Source organism: Phocoena phocoena, chromosome 16 (assembly GCF_963924675.1).
Source record: "Phocoena phocoena chromosome 16, mPhoPho1.1, whole genome shotgun sequence".
Taxonomy (NCBI): Eukaryota; Metazoa; Chordata; class Mammalia; order Artiodactyla; family Phocoenidae; genus Phocoena; species Phocoena phocoena.
The window spans coordinates 18,786,743-18,807,815 of NC_089234.1; positions in this window are offsets into that span (position 1 = coordinate 18,786,743).

The window sequence follows — 21,073 nt, forward strand, 5'->3', positions numbered from 1 at the left end:
CAACAGCAGAGACAATGAACGAAGTAAAGGGCAGCTGGATAGACCCTTGGATACCTGAGTTCATGCCAGATTCCAGGTCAAGCATTCATTCCCTTGCTTCTTTACATATATGTTCATTCATTCATTCCACAAAATTAATTATCTCAACTGCCCTGGGCCCTGTGCTAAGCACTGGGTATATAAGGGTGAACATGACAACTATGGCCCCTGCCTCCATGGAAGAGCTTTCTTATGCTGGGAGAGCTGGACCCAAACAAATGCATGAAATAACTGCACATCATGGACAGTTCTGTGAGGGAAACATGAGAGCTGAGACAAAGAATTATAGAGTCCAGCTTTAGAAAGGTGATCAAGGAAGTCCTCGTCAAAGTGGTAACATATTCACAAGGATCCAACGGATGTGAAAGAGCCAGCTCTGGGAAGAGATTTTCAGGTAGATGGTGCAGCAAGTGCAAAGGCCCTGAGGTGGAAAAGGGCAAGAGGATTTAGGGCTGCAAGATCAATGCCCAGCCCTGTTCTCCATGTGGAGGCCACAGTGCTTCCCTCCACACTCCACCCTGGTTAGGGATGGCTCAGCCCATGACTGGGATGACACCTGCCGGGTGAAGGACCAGGAGTGCAGTCAGGGGACACGCTCAGGGTGAGGGCTCCTGCACACCCACTCATTTAGTGGGGAGTCAGTCTCCACAAGGCAGTTAGAAAGCATGGCAGGCAGAGTATTCCTGGATGCCTGTTTGTGAGGCCACAGTGTAGGGAGGCTCCCATTTGTGATGGCTGGAAGCCTCCGGAAGGCTTCCTGGAGAAACCTCACAGAGGGCCCATTTGGACAGGCTGGGGGTGTCCAAAATGAAAACAACACAGTACAGGAGTGATTCCTGGCCATCTGTGGGGCAGAGAAGAAATTTTGGTGCCCAGGTCCACCACAGGGCAGCTATGATGTCATGGGACGGGGGGCAGTTTTCTTTATACTTGCTGGGGTGGAGGAAAAGGGAAAAAGAAAACCATTAAGAGTGCTTGTTGTCTGCCCACTCACCTCCCAGCCCTCTTTTCCTCTGCCCAACCAAACCCAGATCGACACTGGAATAGCCACCCTTTACACACACACACCACGTGCTTTGCAGGAACTGAAACCTACAGCTCAAGGGGTAGGCCCCAAATGGGCTAAGCCAATCAGTACATTCTATCTCCTGGTCAGAGTCCTTGGTCTGAGGGAGCACATGTGACCAAAGCCCACCCAGTCAGAAGGATCCCTGAGACTCTGTCTTGGCCTCTATAAGCCCAGCTATGCAGCCTGAGGCAGCCGGCAGTCACTGTGCATCAGACAGAGAGATGGAAAGAAGCTGGGTCGCTGGTGACATCACTGAAGCCCTGGATCAACCAGTCCTGCAACTTACCCACCTCCAGGCTTTCTGGTTACATGAACCAAACATCACCGTTCACGATTAAACCAGTTCAAGCTGGGAGTCCTATTCCTTACAATGACTGCAAAAGTTGTTCCACATCTAGTAAGTACCGGGCCCTGAACTAAGCTCTTCATTCACACTGTGTGATGTTGGAATTATCACTCACACTGCACAGAAGGGAAACCTGAGGCTCAGGGAAATGCAGTAATCTGCCCAAGGTCACGCAGCTGGAAGTGGCAGAGCTGATTCCAGGGCCTGGGCCCTGGCCCCATCCCACCAGTTCCTTGAGGCCCTGGAACCGAGGGTCTAAAGCCAGCCTAAGCCAGAGCCCTCACCCAGACTCTATGGAGGCCATTCCAGATGGAGGATCCCAAGGGCTCTGAGTCTTGTTCAGGAAAAGCTGGATAGGGCAGAGGACTAGACTTTGGGCTGGTGGAGCCCTGGGTTCTAACCCTGGCACCCCAATCAGTGGCTATGTGACCTTGGGCAAGTTGCTTCTACTTCCTGAGGCTTAGTTTCCCCATGTGTGAAGTCAGGGTTAAAATAAGTCCCTATTATGTCATCTATTACTTACTTTAAAATACTTATGTATAAACAATGTGAAGTAAATGTATATATAAATTTACTTTCATCTTCACTCTAAGGCAATTAGTCAATAATCGCAGTTCCCTGTCCAGACGCTCTAAGAAGGTGGTACCAGGCTCCCCTGGTGGCGCAGTGGTTGAGAGTCCGCCTGCCGATGCAGGGGACGCGGGTTCGTGCCCCGGTCCGGGAAGATCCCACATGCCGCAGAGCGGCTGGGCCCATGAGCCATGGCCGCTGAGCCTGCGCTTCCAGAGCCTGTGCTCCGCAACGGGAGAGGCCACAACAGTGAGAGGCCCGCGTACCGCAAAAAAAAAAAAAAAAAAAAAAAAAGAAGGTGTTACCGAGGGCTTCAAATATCCTTTTCTAAATTTGAACCATAGGGTCTGTAGCCTGACCTAAAGAAGACCAGATATACTTGCCATGGGTGAAATGATAGGGGTTCAAGGAACAGGGCTGGCTGGAAAGACTGTCTTTGCATAAACAGGATTCAAGAATTCAGAAACCCAGCCACCTAGCAGAGGACTAGTGTTCCCTTTGGTCGTGTATGCCCCACTCCCTACCTAATGGAGGGGTCTGTCACCTAATTTGCCTAGAAGGGTGGCAGGTCCTGCCATCCAAACACTGTTTCTTCCACCTGGAGTGGTTTCAGGCATGGAGCTGTCCCAGCACCAAGGACAGAGCAAGGAGCTCTCCCAGCTCATAGCAACAGGTGTGATGTTTTCATACACTTGCCTGCAGCTCTTCACGTGGCAGAATCTGGTCATCTCCAAGTAGCAAGAAAAAGATGCAGAACTCCGGCCCAACAGTAATTGTTGGAAGATGCATATTGATGGAAAAAAAAAACCTGACAAATATGGAACGGCCAAGAGGATTTAGGTGACTTCCCAGCTTCTGCTTCCAGGTTGTTGGGAGGATTCATGGTAAGAGACGTCTGGCAAACGTTGTTATTATCATCGTTCTTGTTATTATTCAGGCCGCTCTCTCTGTGCTGGAGGGAGGAGCTGAGAAAGGGGGGGGAGGAGCAAAGAGGGGACTTGTTTGCTGAGACTTAAAGTCTAGCCAACAACACTCCCAGCCCCCAGAAACTGCAATACATTAAATATTAGGGCACAGGGGTTTTGAAGAACCCCTGGTAAGAGCCTACCCAAGGCCCTCCACCCTCATCACCCTAATCTCACAGCCACACAGGAGCTGCTAGAGCCCGCTTTCTCTGTCACCCACAAGCGACACATGACATCGAGATATGGCTACTGTGATGTGGACACACTTTGTCATGGAGCTATTTTGATGATGATTATAAGAATAACATCAGAAATAATCATTGTATCGTACCTGGTACACAGTAGATGAAATGCGTTGGCTGTGTTCTTTACATGAAGATTCTCATGATATGATACAGTTGCTTATGAAATATACAATGGGGAAAGTGAGGCTTTAAAAAATTAACAAATTTGCCCAAACTCACAGAGTAAGTGGCAACAGGGATTTGAACACAGGCAGTCTCACTCCAGAACCTGTACGCCTAACCACTGGTTTATAAAACACCAACAGAATCCTACTTGGGGGATTAAATTAAAGCTCCCCACCCTGGCCTGTCCAGTCTGTAGCCATATGACCTTTAAAATAAAAGGTCAGTCGTCTCACACTGGGGTCCAACATGCTGTGCCCAGCACAGCCCCCTACACACTCCAGAATGGTCTAGCCTCTACCCAGCTTCCAGAGTGAGCATCCTACAAAATAGACACTGACTGCCTCCAGCAAAACCTGTGGCCCTTCCAATTCTGGACCCAACCTGGCTCCCTAGCCTCCTCAGCACGCGCCCTTTCATACGTCCTTGCGTTGCATGTGCTGTTCCCTCTGCCTGGAACATGTCCCCCTTTCTTCTCAGCCTTTCAGAGCCAGCTAACATGTCACTTCCTCTGTGAAGTCTTTCCTGATCCCTCCAGACAGACTCAGCCCCTCCATCATCTGTTTGCCCACAGCCTTGTGTTCAGTTCCCTAATGCAGAAGCACACATATAGGCAGGCAACTCAAGAAAAGCATTTGGTAAACTGCAGAGGACTGACTGCTGTGCGTCCCCTGGTTCCTGATGAAGTAGGGTGAACTCCTCCAGTGGAGAAAATCACCCCTCTTTGTTCCTCACAGCCTAGAAGGCACTGGTTCCTCCTCTTCGCCTTGGAAATGCTTTCTGAAATAAACAAGCTCTGTGTCAAGCCCAAGTTGTACCAACTTCAGGCACCTTGAACCCTAAATCCTGATGTTCCTTCATTCACGTCTGCCCCCCTACGTGATTCACAACCATCACAGGCCTACTTGAGAAAGCAGGTCACACGGGGCCCCAGTGTGGGGAGATGGTTGGACTTTTTCCATGTGAATGAGCGACACAAGATATGAAAATAGAAATGGACAGAGGAACTCCACCCCACGGCTGATTGGTCTCCCTGAGCTAAAAAGGAGAACGAGGTTTTAAAACCCAGGCAAGATCAACAATGAACTGGCTTGTGGGGAGGAAAAGAGATGGCATTTTCTTGAGCTAAAAGGACTAAAAATAGTGTGAGGTTTTCCAAGAGGCTGTAGTGGTACTTCAGGATGTGGCTATGAAGCCTTTATTTCAACAGCTACTGGCGAGCTCAAAGCCAAGGCCACTCACCGTGATGGTTGTGGGGACGGTGACAGACTGGTCACCCAGCTCCCGGGGGCCAGCAGAGCTGCACCTTGCTCCCATCTCCACGTCTTTCTCATGCTGTGCTCTCCCCAGAATGGCCTCCCCTCTCCCCAACACTGAGTCACGCCGCCCCAAGCCCTGAGTTCCAGCCACTCCTCTGAGTAGCGCTTCTCAAATTTTTTCCGCCAAAGCACCCCGAAGAGCAGAGGAGAAATTGCAGTGGAAGGTCGGAGCGGGGAGGGAAGCAATATCTGAGAATTGCCTGTCAAGGGCTCCACAAGTATGAAGTTCCCCCCAAATCTCAGTTTTATCCTAAGAATTCACAAAAATATCTCACTCTATTTCAAAAACATAGTCCAAGATTGTCTTAGTGTTTAAAAATCAGTTTGTTCTCTTATCTCACAGTTATAGTGTCACCCCAGACAGGAGAGCTGTGTTTATCCTGTGACATCAAGAGTCCAGTGACTCAACGTTGTGTGCGGTGCCCCACGGGGACAAAACAAAAGCTTTCACTGAGGACCTCAGCCTCAGAGCTCCTTCAGCCATTGAAGTAAATCATCTATCCATCCATCCATCCATCTACCCATCCATCCATTCAACAGGTATTTACTAAACTCTTTTTAAATGCCTAGAACTCGTGATGTAGCAAGGAGGATCCCAGCCCTCCAGGAACTGTATCATGGAAGAAACAGATGAGACTAGGCGTTTCATGGCTCTGTGACCAGTGTCCCAACAGGAACAACCAGAGGGCTTTGGGAGCAGGGAAGTGGGGATTGGGAAAGCCTTCCTTCCAGGAAAAGCACAAGCCAGGCTGCACCCCAGCCTAACAGTTAAGATCCATGTGTCCTTGGGCAAGCCAGTTAACCGATCAGTTTCCTCACCTGTGAACTGGGTATAATAACTTCATACCATATTCATTGGGATTAAGTGAGTTATTCAGTGCAAAGTGCTTCATACTAAGTGTTCAATAAATATGATATATTAAGCTGAGGCCAGAAGAATGGATGGAATTGGGCTGCAGGGATGGGGCAGAGATAAAGGAAGAGGGAGAGGAAGACTGTGTTCCAGACAGAGGGAACAACATGTTTAAGAACAAATATTCAATAAATATTTGTTGAACTAATAAGTTCTTTAAGGGAAGTGAGAGTAACACAATCTCCATAAGCCGTATCTGTTATCTATTGTTCCCTGGTATGTGCGTGCGTGCGTGCGTGCACGTGTGTGTGTGTGTGAGGTGGGAGGCGCAAAGTGGCACCTCAGCCATGCAGCCACAGGCCAGCCTGCTGCATTTTTCTAACCAGAGTGTCAGATTCTTAAGAACAGAGATTAAGTTCTTCCCTTCTTTAAGTCTCATAGCCCTGAGCCTTTAATCCCCCGAGGGTGACCAATTCCCCCCTCTACGCCCTCTTTCTGCTCTATCACCACCACGTCCATCCCTGAACTTGCAGGCAGAGGGCCTGGATTCAACTCCTTGCTCTCCCGGTTGGCAGCCCTGTGACCTTGGGCGGGTCGCCTGAGACTCCAGTGAGCAGGCTGGACCCCCACAATGAGCCGGTTTAGGGGCGCAGGGGGTAATGCAGTAGGGTGACCAACCATCCTGGCTTTCACGGGACTGAGAGATTTCCTGGGGTTCAGGACTTTCAGTGCCAAGACCAGGAAAGTCTCAAGCAAAGAGGAATGAGTTGGTCACTCCCAGTCTTGGTTCTCCCTCTCATGTTCTGCCAACTCCTCTTCCCAGATCTGAGTCACAAGTCAACACAGAGCAGCATCTGAGCCCTTTGGCTTCGCGGCTGACCCATGGGACCGCATCTATGTAGAAGGAGGGAGACAGAGGATGAGTAAGGCTTTGTTGTTGCTGCCATGTTTCCATACTGAAGGTTGGCATCAACCCATCGTTTGAGATGGGAGGGTTGGGCCAGAGTTTCTCAGAGATCGATGGAGGGCCAAGACCAGGCTAGCCAGCGGTCCACAGGGCTGGGGGCAGGGCAGGCTGGTCCGTGCCGCTCTCCAAAGGGTTAGAGGAATGGAATTTATGACGGCCCTGGTGGCACAGGCACACTGATCCTCCCCACAAGAGCTAATTGGGCCAGTCAACCTGATGCTGAGCCGTCTGCCAAAGAGGGGGCAAGAGGCTGCAGGGTGATCTCAGCCGGGCCCTCACCCCACCACACTGGGAAATCCAGGAGAGCCCCCGGGGGGGCAGGCTCTGGAGATCACAGCAGGCTCCCTGCCGCCCCATCGGAGAGACATCTTGTGCTTTCAATTACCAGTCCCCATTTCTGTCCTGGTTTGGGCTCGAACGCCAGGCTATATTAGGTCATGCCGAGCCAGCCCTGCTGTGCTTTCTCATTAGCCGTTATCACATCGTATTTTTAGGGGCAGCCAAGACTGAGACAATGCCAGAGGGCTGCTTTTCTTCCTGAGTCCCCAAACACCACCTCCATTAAAAGATTACACTTGAAGGTCCAAGGGCCCCTGTAGTTGCTGCTGCAGTCGGCAAAGGCATCAGCTCCAAGAACAGCGGCAAGTGACCGGATAAATTGGAGGCAAGGAGGAAAGTGGTCGCTCTGCCTGTTTTTCCGTCCACTTCAGCCACCTACACTCACCACCCCGAAACCACACTGAGCTCCTGGTTTCTCCTGCCCCAGCGCAAAAGGAGAAAGATCCGAGATGCCTGTGGGGACCAAACTGCCTTCCTCGGAGCAGCCTCTCCTGTCCCTCCTGTCCCTCTGCAGACCCACAGCACAGCAATGCAGGGTTCCCGTGCTCTGGCGTCTGCCCTGCCCATCATCACTACAGCAGGAACATTACAGTTTGCAAAGCGCTGCCTCGTCCATGGTCTCATTTGACTGACCTATGGAGGTGGTGGTAGGATACCTATTTTACAGATGGGGAAGTCAAGGCAGTGTAAAGGAAGATGATGTATCCAAGCCACAGAGACAGTAAGTGGGAGGATCGGCCTTCACATGGCCCCAGGGCCTTGGCTCAGAAGCCAGGCCCAGATGCCCATTTTTGTCCACACGCTGGGTAACCAAGGAGAGGTCGCTGTTCATGTGTTTCCTCTCCCTGAAGCGCACTGCCCACTGCGGGAAGTGAGGGGTCCCGCAAGTGCCTGGGCCCTCTGTACTTCACTCCCACCACAGCTTCCTCATGCCAGGACAGTCACCATCCACAGGGCCGGGGACCAGGGCAGCAGAGAGAGAGGAAGTCCTTTCTGTGACTTTCCACTTGTCTCTGCCCCCTATTCCTGTCCAGGGCTCAATCAGTCTGTCTGTCTGTCTCTCTCTTCCTCCATACACACAGACACAAACACACATGCACACATGCCCCCAGGTGAGTCTGGGATCCAGCATCCAAGAGACCCCCAGGCCATCTCAGATGGGAGGGGGAGGGGTAAGGCTGCTCCTCTGGGGAGCTTAAATTTCTTTCCTGGCCAACAATCAAACACAGAGTCGATGTGCAAGGCCAGTGGGTGAGGGGTGTCTCCCACGGAGTGGGTAGCGGTCATCCTGGGGCTGAGATAGTAGGGAAGAAGGTCCCACTATCAATGCAGCCATTTTGAGAACAGGGCTGGGACTTTCAAGATTCCTGCAGCCATGAGATCCTTAGGATAAGACTGCAGACAGGAGAGAATCAGAAACAACTCCAGATGCCTTCCACGCTCTCTGTGGAAGAAGGGCCAGGGCAAGCCCTTCGCCCACAGCTCTTTGGCCTCTAGCCCTTCCATGTCATTCACAGGTCATGGGTCAGGACACAGACCACCCAAAAGGGCTGGCCCACGGGAAGGGCTGGCCCAGGGGAAGGACACCAGACCTGCAAGTCAATCCACCTCGTGTAAGTGGCTGTGGTCACTTCTGCTTCTGCCTCAAGCCATGAATCCAGTCTGACGCTACTGAGGTTCAGTGCAGCTGTGAAGCACCTGAACACAGATTGGACAACAGAGCAGGCATTTAGCCTCCACCTTTCACTGGCCACTTCTGCCCTCTTCTGTCTACTCCACCTGTACCTCCCCTCCTGTACCCAAGGTCTGCCCTCAGACTCTTCCCTCACACTCACTGACCACGCCCCACACCCCTGACAGCAAAGGCCTGGGGGCAAAAGGTCATGCCAAACACCCTCTATAAGCAGGGCCCTGCGATAGACGCTGGGGGTTGAGGGAGAAGGAGAGGTGGATTTGTAGAGAAGTAAAGCACAGTCTTGACCTACCCAGCAGTTTCAGGCTAGCTTGAGACAAAGGAAAGGCTCACATTGACCAACCTCTCCCCCGCCCCAAAAAAACCCATCAAATCATATGGCAAGACAAATATACAGAATTCATCCCTGTACATGGTGGAAGCAACAGAGAAAGATCCTAAGTGAGAAAAATACCTGAGGAATTTGGAGAGTTGGTGACACCCCAGCTTATCTTGGAAAGATGAGAGAAATGTGGTCCCCAGACATTCCTCTTTTTCTGGAATCACAGCAATTACAGTAGCTTGTAAGGAGCACAGGTCTGCAGACCCAGTGTACATATCCTTGACCACAGGGCTCCCTCAGTTTTCACTGGACCCACATTCACACAGAGCTGATTTGCAGATATTACTGGCACTTATAGGATTCGTGCCCAATCACCGTTGCACAGCTTTGAAGGCTGAACATCTGAAAAAATGTGAAAAGAGGCAGAATGTAAATGCAGAAAGCTGGAAGCCCAAATGACGCGTGCTCTCAGCTCATACGGTTTCATTTTGCCAACTAGGTCAAAGAAGAATATCCCCAAAACTGAACACAAAAAAATACACATGCATTCCAACAACCTCTAAATCCATTTCCTGGAAGGCTTAGCCATGAAATAAATCACTGGGTGGCAATAGCTCCTATTCAGGGACAGTCAGCGTTTGGGTCATGAGCTCGGTTGCCTTTGGTGCTGATGGCCATGTTGTAGTATTTGCTCAGCCAGGAGACAGTTGTGAGAACAACTGCTCTGTCCTCTTTAGAAACACAGGAAGGATAAGTTGGATCCTGGGAGTGGAAGCCCAGATGACCAGGAATCTTTCATCTCCTATCCACAGCAGAAAAGAATTCCAGTTACCGTGCTGGCATCCTGATCTTGGACTTTCCAGCCTCCAGAACTGTGAGCAACACATTTCTGTTGTTTATAAACCACTCCATTGGGGCTTCCCTGGTGGCGCAGCGGTTGAGAATCTGCCTGCTAATGCAGGGGACACGGGTTCGAACCCTGGTCTGGGAGGATCCCACATGCCGCGGAGCAGCTGGGGCCGTGAGCCACAACTACTGAGCCTGCGCGTATGGAGCCTGTGCTCCGCAACAAGAGAGACTGCGATAGTGAGAGGCCTGCGCACCGCGATGAAGAGTGGCCCCTGCTTGCCACAACTAGAGAAAGCCCTCGCACAGAAACAAAGACCCAACACAGCAAAAATTAAAAAAAAAAAAAACCACTCCGTGTGTGATACATAGTCTGTGTTACAGCAGACTGAAGGGACTAGGATGACGACCCAATCACTGAAGTCAGGGAGGGAGTTACACTGGCGGGTTACTGGCCTGGGTTTAGCTCAGATGGTCACCTTGGGGCCCACCCCAGCTACATGGACTGAGAGGAACGCATCCAAAGGCAGATTGGAGGGGTGGTTACGCCCCTCCCATTGGAGAGGGAATGGAGGCTGGGGGAGGGGGGCAGGGGCAAAGCACAATGCTCACCACAGGACCTACAGCAACCGGATCAACTGTCACTCATGGACTCCATCATACACGTGACCTTGATGAGCTACAGGCAGAAACCATCACCTCTGTTCCCTCTGCCTGGTGCAGGGGAGAGTCCTGGGGGTGCTGCCGTGAAGCTGGGATGTGCAGAAGGTCAGACAAAGTGTCTGACCCCATGAAGATCTTGGAGGTGGAGCCTAGAAAAAGCACTCTACATCTACTGCCCCCCTCCACTTTGCCCCCATGGTCCATGCCCGCCCCCCACCAGGGGAACTGTCTAGCCTCATCTGCAAAGGTGAGCCCAGCAGAGTATAAGTCATCCCTGTCACCCTCCTAGTAAGGCCCCAGGGACTGGGTCAGGGAGGCATGCCCAAAACATTCTCCGTGTGTTGCTGGGACAGAGAGCAGACATCACTATTACTGAGCGAGCATCACCATCACCACCATCATCATTACCACCAAGAGGAACCAAGACCCAGAAGACAAGAGCACATGCCAAAACCAAAACCCAACAAATTACAATAGCGTCAGTGACCACGATGGCCACCAGGACAGCCCGGAGTCAGACACGATGGTGTAGGCAAGTGAGTTGCGATGAGTGGTTCAGGACCAATACTGTGAACAGTGAGTACAGCCAGAGCTGCTTGAAGGTTGAGCAAACATGATGATAAGGAGGCCCAGATCCTGCCAGGTCCAGGCCACACGACACAGAACCCAGAGCAGCTACTAAGGCAGTCCCAGCGTGACCCTGACTTTGAGGCTCTCCTCTCACGGTCTCCATGGAGAGTGGCAGGGAGCAGTTGAGTCACCCAGGGAGCAAAATAAAGGCTGGTGTCTTTGCCGCACCCACAAAGGGTCATCAGGACTGTGAAGCACTGAGTCACGGGAGGTGATTAGTTCTGTGCCCTTTCTGGTCCTTCCCCGCTGAGTCAGGGCCAGTCTTAATGAGCCGAGACTACCTTTTGTGTTTCGGTTAAAAGCTGGGACAGGAAAACCTGTCCCAGCCAACTCCAATGTCCTGAGTACAGACAAACTCCTAGATCAGGGCTGTTTTAAACCTATCTATGACAGTTAATTTTATACATTTGTATACACATATTTGTATTTGAAGAATGAAATGGCTAGGCCACAGTACCCAGATATTTGATTAAACGTTATTCAAGATGTTTCTGAGAAGGCGTTTTTATTTAGATGAGATTAATATTTAAATAGGTAGACTTTAAGTAAGGCAGATTGACCTCCATAATGTGGGGGCACCTCATCCTTTCCGCTGGGGGCCTTACTGGAAAAAGACTGACACCCCCCCTCCACCAAGCAAGAGGGGATTCTGCCAGCAGACCACCTTTGGACTCAAACTACAGCTTTTCACTGGCCCTCCAACCTGCCAGCCTACCCTATAGATGTTGAACTTGCTAGCCTCCACAATTGTGTGAGCCAATTCTCTAAAATTAATCTACATAGATAGGTAGGTAGGTAGATAATAGATAGATAGGTAGGTAGATAGATAGATAGATAAACACACATACTCCTCTATACCCTCAAGGCCCTGCACAGAAGTACTCTCTCTGGGGATCCTTCCATGACCCTCCAGCCTGTGCTCATGTCAGGCCCCTTGGGATCTCTACAGCCTTTAAGTCTGTCCACATACCCTGGAACACCTGCCTTCATTCTCTAGTCATTTCAGGCACCAAAAGCACAGCAGAACCGCAGTTCTTGGAGGTCAGAAGACCTGCGAATTCGGTTGATTCAACCCGAGCCCAGAGAAGAAACATTTGACGAAATCAACCCCTACTTAAATACCTTTAGGATACAGAACTTCATCCACCTGGAGACAGGTTCTTCTCTGCTGGACAGCACACCCCCTGTTCTGTCCTGCCCAGTGGGCAGGTACATGTGGGGAGCATCACATAGTATATGCACCTGCTTTAGGCTTTCCTTTTCCCACTTGACACCATGCCTTCACTTTTGCACTCACCATTCTGTGTTTTATCCTGGTTCTCAGTGGTCATGTCTACTGCCCTGGGTGTACTCTATCACAGTAAGCGTCATTCACTCATTACCTAACAAACGTTTACTGGGCACCTACTATGGGTTGTAGATGCCTGAGATTCAGCAGGTAACAAAGCCCCTCCCCTTGTGGAACTTAAACTCTCACGGATAAAACATGATGAACACGTGGATATGACATGATAACCATGCAGCCATAACACCGTGGAGAAAGGTAATACGTTACCTATTTTTCAGAGAAGGACTTTGAGGTTCTGGAAAATGAAACAACTTGTCCAAGGTCATATAGACAGCCAGAGATGGAGCCACGGTGTGACCCCACTTCTAACACCAAAATCTAAGCTCCTCTTACCCAGGTGCTGGAGAGCTTGGGAGAACTTGTAGGCTAAGGGTAGCTGAAAGGGGAGAGAACTTTTCAAAAGCAAAATATCTACATTTCTCACATTTTCCTCTTGGTTTATGTCTGAAACTCTTCTGACAAAAGTTCCCCCATGAAGCAGGTACAGTAGAGCTGGTGAAGACACCAGTCCTCAGCCTCAAGCCATTTGAGCAAGAAGGAGTGGTGAAAAGACGTTCCCTCAGAGCCTTGGAGGATGGGCTTAGGCAGGCGGCAAGCCCAGGAGCAGCCCCTCTGAGTAGAAGCAGAGTACCCCTCCCCATGCACCCCCATTTGCCACCTTCAGGGACAGGGAGGGAAGGTGACAGGGGGTCAGACCCAAGGTTTAAGTCCTGGAATAATTGATGTCAGATCCCAGGTTCTTCCCACTATTAACATTCAAGGGTGTTGTGCAGCTTGGCTTTAAAGTTTGGGTATGATTTTTCTAGGCAGCCGGGGAGGAGTGGTGTGGCATTCCCCATGTAGGAGAAGCAGAGTTATGGAGGCAAGAGCAAGAGTGTTATCATCAGGACACAGTCAAAACAGCCTGGGGTGCAGCAAGGCAGGGAAGGGCACCAACCTGGCCACCAGGAGGCCTCTGTTTCAAGGTTGCTTCAAGAGAAACCACTGTGGTCACCATGGGTCTGGTCTGGGTCTTGGAGTTCATCCAGTCCCACCCTCTGGCTCTAATAAAGAACACAAGGTCTTCCTTTCATCCGGCTGGAAAGAGAGAAAGCTAACAGCCTAACAGTTCAAATCACCATCACAAATCTCCCTAAAACAGCGGTTCTAAGGGCGTGATGCTGGCACCACCCAAACTGGCCAGCCCAGCCTGACTCAGCCCAGAGCAGCTTCCTGAGCAAAAGGAAGCCTCCAGCTTCCAAACTGGAGCAGAAAAGATTAACAGTACTGGTCTCTGCCCTACGCGAGCACCGGCCTGGGCAACTCACTGGAACGCTAGGAACCATTATCTCCAAGTTACCGGTGGGGAAAATGAGGCTTGGTCATCTGTTCAAAGTTAAAATCAAAGCGATGTGGTAGAACCAGGATTGCAATCAGGTCTTCTGACTCTCAAGTCTTAACTTTAAAATGTCCTTCTCAGAAATGCCAGCCATTCCCTCCAAGACCTGGACACGTTCTCTGGGAACTCCTGGGAGAGAGAGCTCGCTAGCAAATAAGCACTTGTTGAAAGCCTAGGGATTGGGTTTTAAGCAAACAAGCAGGTGTAGAGAGTCAGAGGAAGAGGCGCTCAGGAGTCATGGGTCTGCAGCTGAGAGCACCTGGCAGCAGGCAGAACAGACAGGTGTGCCAAGTTACGGGTTTCCTGAACTCCTTGCAAACGGGGCTTTTCTCCTGCAGAGTCCTGGTTAAGCCGGGTGCAGGAGTAAGCAGGGCGAGTCCCCGATTTGTGGGTTATCAGATTTTCTGATCCCAAGCGGAATCCATGGGCTGCTGAGGGCCTCCAACTCTCATGCTCTTGCATTGCCAACGAGGCTTTGGGAGGCTCAGTAGAGCACACAGCCTGTTGTTCTCACGGTCTCCTCTAATCCTCTCTGACCGTCGTAAAGACAAGGCGACTGAGGTTCAAAATGGGCAGCGAGTCAGACCAGGTCGCATGACCAGTTAGGTCTACAGACCACCAAGATGACGGAGTTAACGCTTCAAGATGTTTTCGTGTCAACGGCAACAGGAAGCTCTGAGCCCAGAACCACCCTCTAGAGATGGAAATTCACAGAGGGTAGGGGCGGTGGTGTACAGTACTTTGCAAGCAAGGGCACCTCTGAAATCCCAGTATCTCGGTCTGCACGGAGACTGGCCCTGCCCTTGAGTGACCTTGGGGGAGGCAGGGGCCCTAGACTTTCCAGGCCCCTGTCATCTCCAGGTTCTTTTTTTTTTTTTTCTTTTTCTTTTTTGCAGTACGCGGGCCTCTCACTGTTGTGGTCTCTCCCGTTGTGGAGCACAGGCTCCAGACGCACAGGCTCAGCGGCCATGGCTCACGGGCCCAGGCGCTCCGCGGCATGTGGGATCTTCCCGGACTGGGGCACGAACCCACGTCCCCTGCATCGTCAGGCGGACTCTCAACCACTGTGCCACCAGGGAAGCCCCCAACTCCACGTTCTTGCTCCCGACACACCCCCGCCCATCAGTCTCGACCCAGCAGCCAGAATATTGTTCCAAATAAAAAAAAATCGGATCACGTTCACCCTCTGCTTAAAATCCCTCCAGGGGCTCCCCATTGCCCTCAAGATAAGTCTTTCCAGGTGACTGCATGATCTGGCCCCAACCTCCTCCAGCCTCTCCGTCCTCCTTTCGGCCTCTCACGACACATGCTCCAACCAAAGTGGACTTCGTTTAGTTGCTTGAACATCTGTTTCTCCCACTCTCAACCACAGTCCCTTCGCCAGACCTATTCCTGCCCAGCCTTCAGTTCTCATCCGGCTGTCACTTCTCCAGGCCCCTCCCCTGACACCTTAGCCCAGGCCAGTTACCCGCACAGTGAGTCCCTGTCATCCACTGTCTCATCCTTGTCAGCCTGCTTTCCACTCCTCAGTACCCACTTAATATCTGACTGCCCCACAGAAGAAGCAGCTCTGCAGGGTAAAGATCTAATTATCGTGTTCACCACTCTACCCGCCTCACCAAACACGAATAGAGCGCTGTCAGTGATATGAGTTTGGGGACAGCTCCAAAAAATAGTTTTTGAGGGAATGAATGAATGAAGAAAGGAATCTATCATGCATTAAAACCCTCAGTGCCTCCTCTGAGGCCAACGCATGAAAAAGAATCCTAAAGGTGCGTATATGCTGGGAAGGAAGGCTAAGGGGTGTCCACGGGGGCCGAGTAACAAGCAGCTGAATCCCTAGTGTACCCAGGGGACAGATGGAGTCACTGAGCTGGGCCAGTCCCACCACTCCTCACCCAGGCCCAGCGTCCTGGATCATCAGCTCAGCGTCTGCTTCTTGGCCTCCGAAGCTGGGCCTGAGCCACAGATGTGAAGACGGTCTAGAGAACTTTGGCCAAGAGCCAGCCACAGGGTGTCTGGGGCTCTCTCTCACCTGACGCGCCAGCTGGCAGGTGTGTGCGTCTGTGTCTGTGTGTCTGTGCATGTCTGTATATCTGTGTGTGTGCACAGCCTGGCCACGCTCATAACGACTCCAATACACGCCCTCCCATCCACAAAGTCCAGGAGGAAGGAGGGCCTGAGATTTTCTTCGACACCTGCCCAGTGGCCCACACAGCTGGCCATGGACAAATTGAAGGAACTAGGCACTGACCTCCCTCCAGCCCATCCTGAAAAGCAGCGACATCACTCAGCCTTTCTCAGGTGGTGGGTCCTGCGCTGGGTAGTGTCCACCTGCCCCTGCCGTTGCCTACCTGCTCCAAGCCCTGGAAGGTGGCCCCCAGGAGCTGCTGCCTTCCTCTTTGTCTCTGCCATGCTCTCGGGTCCTGGCTGCGGGCACACACCAGCAGGTGTGGGCGCAGGGGTGACGTGGCCACGGAGGCGGTGTTGACCCCCAGGGCTCTCTCTCTGCCCGTGGGCTACAATGACCCTCGACCAACAGCACCTTCCAGCCATCCTCCCTCCAAACTGCAGTTCTAATGGATTGAGTTACAGCTCCCTCCCTCCCCTCCCCTCACCCCTGACAGCTCCCACCAGGGCGCTTCACCTCCCCTTGTCAGATTTAACCCAGCTGCACCTTGTAAATAGTTCCTTTTTTTTTAACATCTTTATTGGAGTATAATTGCTTTACAATGGTGTGTTAGTTTCTGCTTTATAACAAAGTGAATCAGCTATACATATACATATGTCCCCATATGTCCTCTCTCTTGCATCTCCCTCCCACCCTCCCTATCCCACCCCTGTAGGTCGTCACAAAGCACCGAGCTGATCTCCCTGTGCTATGCGGCTGCTTCCCACTAGCTATCTATTTTACGTTTGGTAGTGTATGTAAGTCCATGCCTCTCTCTCGCTTTGTCACAGCTTACCCTTCCCCCTCCCTATATCCTCAAGTCCATTCTCTAGTAGGTCTGTGTCTTTATTTCCATCTTACCCCTAGGTTCTTCATGACAATTTTTTTCTTAAATTCCATATATATGTGTTAGCATACGATATTTGTTTTTCTCTTTCTGACTTACTTCACTCTGTATGACAGACTCTAGGTCCATCGGTCTCACTACAAATAGCTCAATTTCATTCCTTTTTATGGCTGAGTAATATTCCATTGCATACATGTGCCACATCTTCTTTATCCACCCCTTCTCAGTGCACCATCTTGTTTTCCTCAGATGCAGATTCCAAAGAGGCCCCAAGTTCCTGCCCTTGAGCAGACTGGTGCCTTAAAGGCCACTCCCACCTGGGCTCCCACACCCTCCTGAGCTCCCTGGGGTCAGACTCCCCCCTCCATGGAGAACAGGACAGCCCGGCTGCTAAGTAAACTGCTACAGAACCCGCGTCAGCTTCTCCAAAACGGCCAACCCCATCCTCCAAGCCTCCTCCTTCTGACTCAGCTCCACTGCCTGACAGGCGAGTGGAATTTCAGTGTGGGGGGCGGGGGGAGCACCTCACAAGCTGGAGGGGCTTTTATAAGTAGGATTGACGGCACAACCCTGCTCTTCCCTTCACACCCCTTATGACCTCTTCATCCGGTACGTACACATCTACCCTCAACTCCCCTGCTGCTTACTCCCCAGATCCCGGTGAGTGAAATATCCATTTAAAACAGGTGTTCACACACACACATCCATTCACAGACACAGACATATTCACATCCACTTTTCACACATGTATACACACACACACACACTTATTCACATGTTTACACACACACACACACACAAAGGCACAGCCCACATTTGAAAAACACACCAAACTCGCTTTTACCCCAAGCATCAGTAAAGCCAATGACTCTTAGAGCTGGCTGTCCCCAAGAAGAACATTCCTTCCCGAGCCAGTGGGCCTCACCTAAAGCAGGGACAGGAGAGAGCAGAGCCAGCATTTCATAGAAGCTCAAAACCCATCAACAGAAAAGCCTGGTGAGATCCCTTGGCCTAGCAAGATCCAACAAGTGTTCCAGCAAAACACAATTCACTGAGATGCTCTGTGAAAAATGAGATTCTGCAGTCCAGGGAGTTTGGGAAACAGCATACCATATCATCCCCTTTTGAGAATCACAATCCACCCTGGCATAGCCAAGGTTCTGAGAGGTCCTAAACAAAAGATACTTGTTAAAGGTCACTTAACCCAGCATTTCATCAGCTAAATGATGTAGATGGATAGACAGACAGACAGACAGAGAGGCAGATGATAGATGGGAGAGAGAAAGAGAGAGACTGATTTTATAGTTACATAAATTCAACAGAACAGACTTTTAAATAACATGGATCCAGATCAACGATTTTCATTTTATAATGAAGACATGGGGGCTCAGAAAGGGCTTTGCCCAAGGTCACACCGCTGGTAAAAGGCAAAGCTGGCGCTAGAGCCCAGGCCTCTTAATGCTCTTTCCAATAGGCCCTGTTTCCTTTTCCATTTAACTCTAACCCCCAGGACTTCTGGTGATGAAAGAGATGGATGCTATTTCCAAAACAGACCCTGGTGCTTGTGACTGCACTCAGTGAATTCGCAGGGCTTCCCTCTCAAGTGTGCTCTCTGCTGAGGAAGGTGCTCTTTCCTGCATCCCAGACTCCAGGCCCACCGTGGCGGGGTGGCAGGGCCCAGGACAGAGGCCTGCAGGTGAGGGTGATGTTGAGCCCTGGCTCTGGGTACCTGGATCCTGCTACTCTGCTGGAGCTGGGGAGGCGGGCTTCCTGATGTGTGTCCCCAAATGGGAACAGACACTTGCCATGCTGTCCCCAGGGATGGGGTTGGAGAAAGGAAATCTGGGGCCTGACCTAGGCCTCGGGGCACCGCCTAGGCCTGGCACTGCTTCATGGGGCTCAGCTGCTAGAACCAGATCTGCCTTCCTGCCCCTGCTCCCTGGGCATCTCTGAGCTCCTGCAGCCACAGCGACCTCTACCCCACCGCACGCTCACCGTCCAGAAGGAGGCACGTTACCCTCAGTGGACACTCAATGTCCACTACTGCCCCCAGCTATCGCTGTTGCATGGCGGCTACTTAATGCCTCACGCAGACACATCCTGTCTCCCTACAGCGCCTTCAGGATTGCTGGGCGCAGGGCAGGCCCTAATCTCTGCTAGCTTCCCAGGGACGAGGGCTGGGCTCTGCAGGGCACACACATGGTTGGAAGAGTGCCTGCCAGGGTGTTCGGCGTTTGTAGCAACTCACCATGTCCAACAGCGAGATGAATTCCTGTTGGATATCTGTGGCAACAGGCAGAGAGTCATGGGGAGGTGCAGGCTCGAGGGACCCCAGGAAGCCACAGAACCAGCCTGCTTTTCAGGGTCTCAGTGCCCCCCACCACACAACATGGGAGTTGAGGATGTAGGTGGATCCTTCCAGCTCTAAAACCCTGATGCAATTCTATCATAGAATCATACAGAGGGGAAAGCCTAAGCCACTTTGTTGTCATTCTCTTCTCCAGCCCTTTAGCACAGAAGAAATTGAACAAAGACTTGCAGGGAGGATGTAGCACTGGTGCCCAGGCTCAAACAAGGCTGCCCCTCCCCTAACTCCAGGCATCCCGTGGGAGTGTATCTGGCAAGACACACTTCAGACCCCAAAGCCAGTGGTTTTTGATGCCCCAACCAAAGTCGCATAAAATAGAAGACTCCACCACAGTGACAGGCCCAGATAATCAGGACCAGGTATGGACAGGAAGCTGTAGGGTGACCGTCTCTTCTCCTGATTTTTAGGCTGAGAGCCCCGAGTGAGCCATTTATCTTCCTCAAATCCCCTCCCCACCTGAGACCTTTTAGACTGTGGCTTGAGCTCTCTGCAGTGAACAAACAGGGATGCCCCCAGCATCCTAGCCTGGCTCCAGCCCTCTCTCCCCCACTTTCCCCAGGCCTCATCCATCTCTGAGGCTTCTCTGCAGCTGGAATGGAGGGGGGTGTGTGGTATATGACACCAGAGGCCTGCCCTCTGTGGCACCAATGCCCACACTTCCCTCTTTCCCAGGGAGCAGGGCCACTTCCCTGAAGACGGAGCAGAACACAGAGTTAATAGCAAGCAGTGTTTGTATCTGCCCCATGTCTGGGACACACAGCCCAGTTCCTGGAGACCTGCCAGGGTGGCCTACTGTCTGGTACTGTTGCCTTTGGGGCAATGGTTGCCTTGAGCGGGGAGGGACAAGGAGGCTGCAGTGGGGGTGGGGAGCAGGGCACAGCCCGAGACCAGGCAGCCTTGGTGCCAAAGGCCATGGCTTCTGAAGCTCCAGACAAGGGTCGCTGGAGCCAAGGGCCTGCCCACTGTCCTCTCTTCAGCATCAGAGGTCCCTGATGACGGTGGAAACTCCTTCCCACCTCTAACAAAACCCCTCAGAACCATGGTCTTTCTTCTCCCAGGCTCCTCAAAGCCCAGATAACTTCTCAGGGCTCTGCACCCTCCCACCCCTGCACACCTACCCTCCTTCATAAGATAAGGAGATGCTGCAGGTGCTGCCCAGAGGGAACACGTGGAGGAGAGCTGAAGCCCTGCTTCCGGGGGTGTCCAGAGCTGGGCTGTACCTGTGTTGTAGGCGGCTGGCCTTACAAACCCATCTTCCCCCAAACCGTGACCTGTCACTTCTGACTGCCCCTCAAACCCAGCTCCTGGGGCTGCGTCTCTCCTTCACCAGCGTAGCATCTGATTATACACATCCAAGAACTATTCCGCTCTTGGACAGCTGCTTCTAACTGAATGTCACCCAGAGCTGTGGGACCCTAAGCAGTCACTTCCTCTGGAAAGATGAGGGGCTGGATTCCTGGATCTCTAAGGACACTTCCAGCTTCAAAGTGCCATACCCATAACCACAGGGCAGGGGTCTTAGGCCCTCCTGGACATCAGGACAGAACTTGATATTACAGGAATGCAACAGGAAGCACCCCAACCTTCTGCCAGAGACCATTCAAGCCACCAACAAATACGTGGTTCCCTTTAGGTGTGTTTATACCACACTTGGTGCATATACCATACTATGGGCTATATACCACATGTTATATATCATCACACTGTAAGGTGTGGCACACATTTTGGAATATATGGCACACTTTGTGCATGTACCGTACTTGGGGAATATATACACTTTGAGGCATAACAAACTTTAGGGCATAAAGACACTTTACAGCACGTACACACTTTGTGTATATCTCCACACTTGGGATATACCCCATGCTCTGTGGATACAGAACACCTTGTGTAGAGACCTCACTTCTGGGAGCATTCTGCAAAGTGTTAGTGAT